A 9,063-nucleotide genomic window follows, 5' to 3' on the forward strand; every position below is an offset into this window, starting at 1 on the left:
ATAATATAAACTAAATTGAAAACAACATGATGGCAGTGAAAGAGAAAAAATGAAGTCTTTATAAGGTTAGAATTACAGCCAGGCTAAACTGCTGCACGGAGCCAACGTGAACTGCCTTTAATTTCATTCATGTTATCCTAACTTTCCTAACTTGCAATTAACTCTGTATGGGAACACACAGTGTTTGGTGAGCTAAGCCTGCAGGCTGTCCATCCTACACCATGGGAACAGCTCTCTGCCTTTGTTTGGACTGTCAACACATCATGTCATAATTTACTTATGACATGAGTTCCTCTGCACAGAAGTTCCCCTGGTGTAGGCTACAGGCCCCAGCACTCACACACACACAGAAACACTATCACAGCTGGAGGTGGGAAAACCTGCAGGTTCATCCTGAGGAACATAATACAACACCAGGGACAGGAACGGAAACTGCGCTCCCGTAGAGCCACTATTGTCCTCTGAAACATGAGAGAGAGCAATGGGGAGCGTTCATGAGAACAGCAGTGATACAGCTCTGAGGTTAACAGTGATCACTAATTACATCTCACTAACAGAACAAGGCTGGACGACTGAGCTCCATGTGGAACCTAGATTACTTTCACATTTAGCAGAAAAGCACATCAGACTCACGACAGCACCCGAATGAAAGCATCGACGTGTGTGCAGTGAACTCGCTCACTGTGTTCATGTGATCACATGCATCATGACTGTTGCCACAGTTTTGCTTTCATTCACTTTTCACTCTTGTTCACTTTGTATCAGTGAACCTACCATAATTCATTTTTACACTTTTTCCTCATTTCCTGAGCTCGGTGTGTAAAATATGCATCTGCACAACAACCACGCCTACCCCTTTTCCTATATATATATATAGAGAGAATATATTGGCGTAATTCCCACGCTTCAAAATATTTCTTGTTAAACTTTTGCAAACACACAGTTTAACCAGTTTATGTTGCAGGTAGGGTAAGAGGTGGGGTACACTTTGGCCAATCAGCAGCCGAACACTGATGATTTCATAGTTAAATGCTCTGCTGGGATTCACTGGTTCCTGGCATTATTGTGGCTGCCACTGTGACATGTACCACCAGGGACATGTTTATGGGGTAGGCTACAGTGGATGTTGCCCAGTTAGCCACTGGCAGGTGAGAGTGGGAACGGTAAGTCAGCAGGTAGGTTGAATCCGTTTGCATCCATTGGCAGCTTTTGTTTTGGGACCCTACTTGTAGTTTTCCATATGGATGAAGCAAAGTACACAACACCAAAAGCAAACAGTTACACAAACAAATGTTTCAGCTTCAGCTTATGACACACACTCAACTTGTGTCGCCCACATTAACCTCACAGTCTGTACGTTGACTTTCTCCCACAGTGATTCTGAAATGTGCACACCGCTGTCTGTCTCTGTGTTAAGCTTTGAAAGACTGATGCACGCATGCTCAGGACTTGTCCCCAGCTTACCTTTTGCTTCAAGAAAACTTCGATGCTGTTTACAACTTGGAATATTTTCAGCATTCCTCTGCTCCGTGTCTGCACATTAGGCCCAAGATTTCCAATGATGGTGAAGAGGGTAGCTGGATAATGATTTAGGGGGAAATGCTGTGTTATTTATTTATTTTCGATAAACCACAGAGTTCTGAAAGCCACCGCAGTGAATACTGGAAAGTCCAGTTGTTGCTCTTTGAGTCACTTCCTGGCTGTTGTTGTGCAAAGCCAAGACTCCCAATCTGTAACGTTGGCTCCTCACGTGCTGCATCACATACAGAAAGTTTGCGCAGGTTTTCAGTCAAACATTTATTATATTATTTCTACTAGGTCAGCTGGTATGAAAACTATAAATCGGACTCAGCTTCCAACTTCATGCTGCTAACATGGTCATTCCTGACATGGCGTGTTCTTGGGGTCAAAGTCTGAACGCTTGTTGCATTTCAGAATAAAAGCAGATGAGAGGAAATGTGCGAGTTTACAGCACAAAACACTGAAGGTATAATAATAAGTTACTGCAAGCTGTTCGTGTGACTACATCACAAATCTAAATCCATACGTGTATGTTTCTCACTCTGTGTTGCAGCACATCGCAGTGAGAACAATACCACAGTTTCTGGCTGTGAAGCTGTGTCGTGTGACAGTTCTGCAATGTATTATGGATGCAGTGAAAACACCTGCTAAAGGCAAGTATGTATGTGTGTTTAGTGTCAGCGATCAGTGGGAGAAAAGTGAGCACTGCTTTTTCTGTGACAGAGATTGGCTGAGGGCAGGAACTTTGCCAAGTGTGCCCTGTCTCATTTACATGCATAGATGGCATGGCATTAGCATAGTAACAGCCCCCCCAAAAAAGCTCAGAGAACTAACGGGAGATATTTGGCAGCTGATACTCAGGGCCCAATTACAATCGTTCGCCTGCATTCTCCTTTACTCAGGGGCTTTCTCATCTCACAGCCCTGCGCTCTGCTCGGCACAGTGGGCCTATCTTCAAACTGTCAGCCTGTTTAGAGCTGGAGATTGGTGTGTGTGTCTGTGTGTGTCTGTGTGTGTGTGTGTGAGAGAGTGAAGAAACAGACTAGCTCTGCACTAATGAGGACAGGGACAGAGACAGCTAGAATCCTCTCTGCTGCCTTGCCTGCAGGATGGAGGAATGTAAATAAGCTCTCCATATTCTGACTAAACAGGCGCGCTGGAGTCCTGGAAGCTGTTCCTTCGAGGAGGCGAAGAAGCAGGTTGGACCTATCATGTAGAACCAGCCTTCAGTTCATGCAAACTGCTCACTGCTTCCAATGAGCAACAGAATGAAGCGGTGAACAATCAGCCCAACAGACGGTCAAATGGGCTTGTTGAAACATAAAGACAAATGTTACTAAAAGGGTCACATTATTTTGTCTAAATGTGTACCTGTTGATATCAATGACATTATTTTCATTTAGGTTATTTGCATGTTGTGTGTGGGCAAATATTTGAGTGTGTTGGAGGCACTTCCTCTCTTTTTTGTGATCAGTGTTGGGGTTCCTCAAAAAAAGTAATATATTACACTTTTAAGAACACTTTCCTTAAAAGTAATGCAGTACATTACTTAATCAGTACCAAGAGAAAGTATTTTGTTATAGTGCTTGTTACTTCTGTGTTTCTCCGTAAAATGACCTGAAACACATCATCTCATAATTACCATTTAACAACGTAAACCTATAGGCTACAGTCAGCACATCACAAATGCCTATACTGATGAGGACACATTGTGCAGGATGATCTCTTAGTGTTTAGGTATGAACACAAAGCTGATCGCACAAAGCAAAGATGGAAACCAGCACAGAGAGATTCCTGTTAAAGGGGAGATTTTCTTTCCCTTTGTCACTAAGTGCTTGCTCATAACGGGTCGTCTGATTGTTGGGATTCTTGGGAACTGTGTGGTGAGTTAGTTAGTGTGTGTGTTACACCCTGAAAAGGGGCTGAAAAGGGGATAAGTCAATGACACGCTCAGACACGATGCTTCTCTTTCAGCAGCTTCATTGCGAATGATTCAGAAATATAAACATACATACAAAAGTATTAAACATCCTAACAACGATGTACAGTCTCTGTTAGTTGTAAGACAATATATCTCAAGACTGTTTTCTTTCCTTTTCCTATAAGTTACAGATTAAATTGAATGTAAAAATTTACAAAAACAGCTTATGAATCAATAAACAAACTTAGATCATTAAACTGAAATGTACAGAAAATAAACAAAATATTCATATAAAAATACTAATAGGCATTTGTCCCTTCACACAAAATAAACATGTTCTTCGTCCAGATCAAATGCAAAATGCACACAATGTATGTTTCATACACAGTCTGGCACGATAATGCTTCATGCTAGCCACCAACAGAGCGCTTAGCTTAGCTTGCTGCTTATAGCTTATCCTAACATCACAGTTAACACAGGTCATCTAAGTATTCCTAGTATCCTCTTGGTACATTTGGAAACACGGTCAGTACAACTCAACATACATATTTGTAAAGTCCAACAGCAGAATTGCACAATTCAGGGTTCATACGCCTTTTTCAGGGTCAAATTCAAGCACTTTTTAAGCACTTTCAAGGTCCCTTTTCAAACTTTTCCAGCACATCCCCCCCGCCCCCCCAAAAAAGAAGATGCATGTTTCAATTCGCATCACCTCAGTAAGACCATGTGAAAATTAAACAAATCATCCAGGGAACTTAAACACCTAAAGGAATGGTCGCCTTATATACAGTGTATAAACTCAAAATGCACATTTCACTTAAAAATTAAGATGTGAAAATGTGAACAAATCAACTGTTAGAGATATTCTTCTCCTGTTGACCCCCCAAAAAGAAATAAATAAGTCTTCTCATCAGATATTGATGCTTCTTTCCTGTGTGACAAAAAATAGGAGACAGATGTTTGTTTGTTTTTTAAGTTAATTCCCAATAAAACTGTTTTATTGCTAACTACATTGCTGTCTGTATTATTGCTGAAGTCCTAAACGATCACCTTTAAAGTGTTTGTGCTAATAACATCATGTACAGTCAGACAGGCATGGAGAACAGCACTGACTGGGAGGCTTTGAACAGATCACATAGTTCAATTCAACATATAAGACTTTAAGAATGCACAAGCATCTACTTAAAATCTATTTAATTTATCATCTGTGATATTATTATGTACAATTCCAATGTATTTTGTTCATCTCCCTTAAATAAACAGGCAGCCTCTAAAGTATGAAATATTCATAGTACAAATACACATATAATGTGTGTACTGTCTGTCAGTGTGAGCTTGAAGACATTTATAATGTTTAAGTAGTTTAATGTGTCGGTGCTGACAGATAAACACATTTTGAATGAAAGCCGGGGAACTTTGGTAGCACAGAAACAAGTGGCTATTCTTTGTGACCATATGGATCACTCATATTACCATTATTTCACCCAAAGGCACCAAGTTAATACTCAAAAAAGCTGCAGCAATACACACAAATATAAACAGTACTTGGTGACAACTTTGCTTTTAGCCTCTTAACCCTCTGGGGTCCAGGGTATAATTGGCTGTTTTTGACTACTTTTGATTTGGCCTCTATATTTCACCTTTAAAAACTGTTTATCTTGCCAATCTGTTATTTACTCATTTTGACAAACTGTATCAGCACAATTTATCTAAATTCAGACAAAATTTAAAATACGAGTAGAAAGTGATATTTTTGACTGTAAAAACCACAAGCATGTTTAACGAATCATTTTCCCGTGCTTTTGAGAACTATCTTCATGTGACGACACAAACAAAACGACTCCTACCATACACGCAACAACTATTAGATCAAACGGTAACCACAACCCAGTACAAACTTCTCTCTCTCTGTATCCTACCTCTTCAAAACCAATGCACAGTTGCCTTTTTGATGGTACTGGCATTTTCCAAAGGAAGGATTCTTTCTTTACCAGAGCGTCTAGCTCTCTAGAAACGGTTAACGTTCTCGATCGCCAGTATAAAACGTCAGTTTACTGTAAGCAGGGACATGGGGAAAAATAGACGCTTGAGCTCGAAAACTAACTGGACTCGAAACTTGGATCTGAAATTTCCGCTTCTCGCGGCTGGCCCGTCGAGCCTTCGAAGGGTGTCTCCCGCTATAGCTCGACCTCCCGTTAGCTTCGAGCTAACGGGAAGAATGGCTAAAACTTTTGCGAGATCTCGCAAAAGTTTTGCGAGATCCCGAGTTTGTTTTGCGAGATCTCGCAAAAGTCCGTCTTAATTTTTTTTTCTCCCATGTCCCCTGCGGGGCTCCGTACCTATCAACACAATTTAAAAACTGTTTACATAGTTTGAAGTCCGCACGTTCAACCCAAGTTGAAATCGGAGACTCTGGGTCCGTCACCCCAGAGGGTTAACCAGAAAGCCTTAAGTTGGCTAGTTATGTATCAGGCTAATGTTTAAAGCTTTCACTTGAGTAAATTAACTCATATCACTGCTAAGTAATGTTAGCTAAGTTCACAGCATATTCCATAATAGCGCTGCCATACTGCATCACACTCAGTGCATTCAATCATTTCTCCAGCGAGTTTCGATAGCAAAATAATAATCACTAATTTTTAAAAAATAGCATGTGTAACGTACACGTACTGGAAAATTATTTACTAGGACTCACCTATCATGCGACTGGAGAGCGCAAACTCCGCCATTGTTCGTTTTCCATCAAACACTCATTAAAACGGCGACCTACAGGTATGTTAGCGCACTCATCACCAACTGCGAGGGCCTCAGAGGCAAAAGAGAAAAGGGATTCAAATGTTATATTTCTCAGCTGTCCCTCGTTTATCGCGGGTGTTATGTTCTAAAAATAACCAGCGATAGGTGAAATCAAGTAGCCAATTTTATTTTTTGACGGTGCAAAACGTTTGTGGACATCGTGGACATACAGCACTGCACTTCAGAGTCACACTGCTAGCGATCGATGCAGCGATTCTGTACTGTACAGGAGAGACGTCACGGAGGAGATCGTCTGCAGCGATCAGGACGCAGGACACAATGTGACGTAAAAATAAGCAAACTTGCACTAAAAAATCTGCGAAACAGCGAGGTGAAAGGTGAACCGCGTTATAGCGAGGGACCGCTGTAATTTTGAAGGTAAGTCACAACATACCCTTCGTACATATAATGTATAGAAACCGTTACCAGCAATCATTCATTTTTTGTGTGGCTTTTTTCACGGTTTGTTAACATGCTGTGTAGGTGTGTACTTGACGAGCTGATCTCGACATAACGGGAAACATCTGGTTTGACTGTTCTTCACAGAAGACTCCAAACCTCCCTCCACCCGCTCATTGTAGTGTTGATGCATATGTGATCTAAGGTGCAATTAAAACCCAGGAGGGCATGGAGCTACCTGCCATGTAACAGTTTTTAAATTGTGTTGATAGGTACGGAGCCCCGCAGGGGACATGGGAGAAAAAAAAATTAAGACGGACTTTTGCAAGATCTCGCAAAACAAACTCGAGATCTCGCAAAACTTTTGCGAGATCTCGCAAAAGTTTTAGCCACATTCTTCCCGTTAGCTCGAAGCTAACGGGAGGTCGAGACCTACTACAGCCGGGAGGAACACCGCTTTCCCGGCACATCGTGCCTCGACCTCCCGGTCGGCTTCGAGCAGGCGTCCGAAGAATGTGGCTAAAAGTTTTGCGAGATCTCGCAAAACTTTTGCGAGATCTCGCAAAAGTCCATCTTAATTTTTTTTTCTCCCATGTCCCCTGCGGGGCTCCGTAGATAGGCCACGTAAAACTGACGTTTTTTGTTTTTAATAAAACAGTGGCGTTTACTCTGGGAAGAAACGGTTAAAACGCCGTTTTCTAAGGAGAGCACTAGCAAACACGCTTTGCTTGTGAGTGAAAAAAGAAAAAGAAAAAACACTCCTTCACTATTGGTGGAAAAATGTACCATGTCGACCAATCAAAAAATGATATGGCAACATGTGGCATCTGGTTGCTTGGGAAGAGGGGGAAGTTTTAGGAGTGACCGGCGAGAGAGAGAGAGTTTTGATACGTGAGAGATTTGTGAGGTTTACCGTGTTTGGAGTCTCAAGTTAGTGTGTTGTCTTGTGTAGTTAGTTTGTAGTTGTTGTTTTGTTTTGTGTGTCAGTTCTACTAGTGAATGTCATAGTTGCTGCAAAAAAGCAACGGTGAAAATGATTCGTTAAACATGCTTGTGGTTTTTACAGTCAAAAATATCACTTTCTACTCATATTTTAAATTTTGTCTGAATGTAGATAAATTGTGCTGATACAGTTTGTCAAAATGAGTAAATAACAGATTGGCAAGATAAACAGTTTTTAAAGGTGAAATAGAGGCCAAATCAAAAGTAGTCAAAAACAGCCAATTATACCCTGGACACCAGAGGGTTAGAGGCTAAAAGCAAAGTTGTCACCAAGTACTGTTTATATTTGTGTGTATAGCTGCAGCTTTTTTGAGTATCAACTTGGTGCCTTTGGGTGAAATAATGGTAATATGAGTGATCCATATGGTCACAAAGAATAGCCACTTGTTTCTGTGCTACCAAAGCTCCCCAGCTTTCATTCAAAATGTGTTTCTGGTCAGCACCGACACATTAAACTACTTAAACATTATAAATGTCTTCAAGCTCACACTCAGACAGTACACACATTAATATGTGTATTTGTACATGAATATTTCATACTTCAGGGCTGCCTGTTTATTTAAGGGAGATGAACAAAATACACTGGATTTGTACATAATAATATCACAGATGATAAATTAAATAGATTTTAAGTAGATGCTTGTGCATTCTTAAAGTCTTATATGTTGAACTGAACTATGTGATCTGTTCAAAGCCTCCCAGTCAGTGCTGTTCTCCATGCCTGTCTGACTGTACATGATGTTATTAGCACAAACACTTTAAAGGTGATCGTTTAGGACTTCAGCAATAATACAGACAGCAATGTAGTTAGCAATAAAACAGTTTTATTGGGAATTAACTTAAAAAACAAACAAACATCTGTCTCCTATTTTTTGTCACACAGGAAAGAAGCATCAATATCTGATGAGAAGACTTATTTATTTTTTTTGGGGGGTCAACAGGAGAAGAATATCTCTAACAGTTGATTTGTTCACATTTTCACATCTTAATTTTTAAGTGAAATGTGCATTTTGAGTTTATACACATTGTATATAAGGCGACCGTATCCTTTAGGTGTTTAAGTTCCCTGGATGATTTGTTTATTTCACATGGTCTTACTGAGGTGATGTCGAATTGAAACATGCATGTTCTTTTTTGGGGGGGAGGGGGGATGTGCTGGAAAAGCTTGAAAAGGGACCTTGAAAGTGCTTAAAAAGTGCTTGAATTTGACCCTGAAAAAGGCGTATGAACCCTGAATTGAGCAATTCTGCTGTTGGACTTTACAAATATGTATGTTGAGTTGTACTGACCGTGTTTCCAAATGTACCAAGAGGATACTAGGAATACTTAGATGACCTGTGTTAACTGTGATGTTAGGATAAGCTATAAGCAGCAAGCTAAGCTAAGCGCTCTGTTGGTGGCTAGCATGAAGCATTATCGTGCCA

This window comes from Haplochromis burtoni, unplaced genomic scaffold (assembly GCF_018398535.1).
Source record: "Haplochromis burtoni strain Fernald_Lab_line unplaced genomic scaffold, NCSU_Asbu1 Contig_558, whole genome shotgun sequence".
NCBI lineage: Eukaryota > Metazoa > Chordata > Actinopteri > Cichliformes > Cichlidae > Haplochromis > Haplochromis burtoni.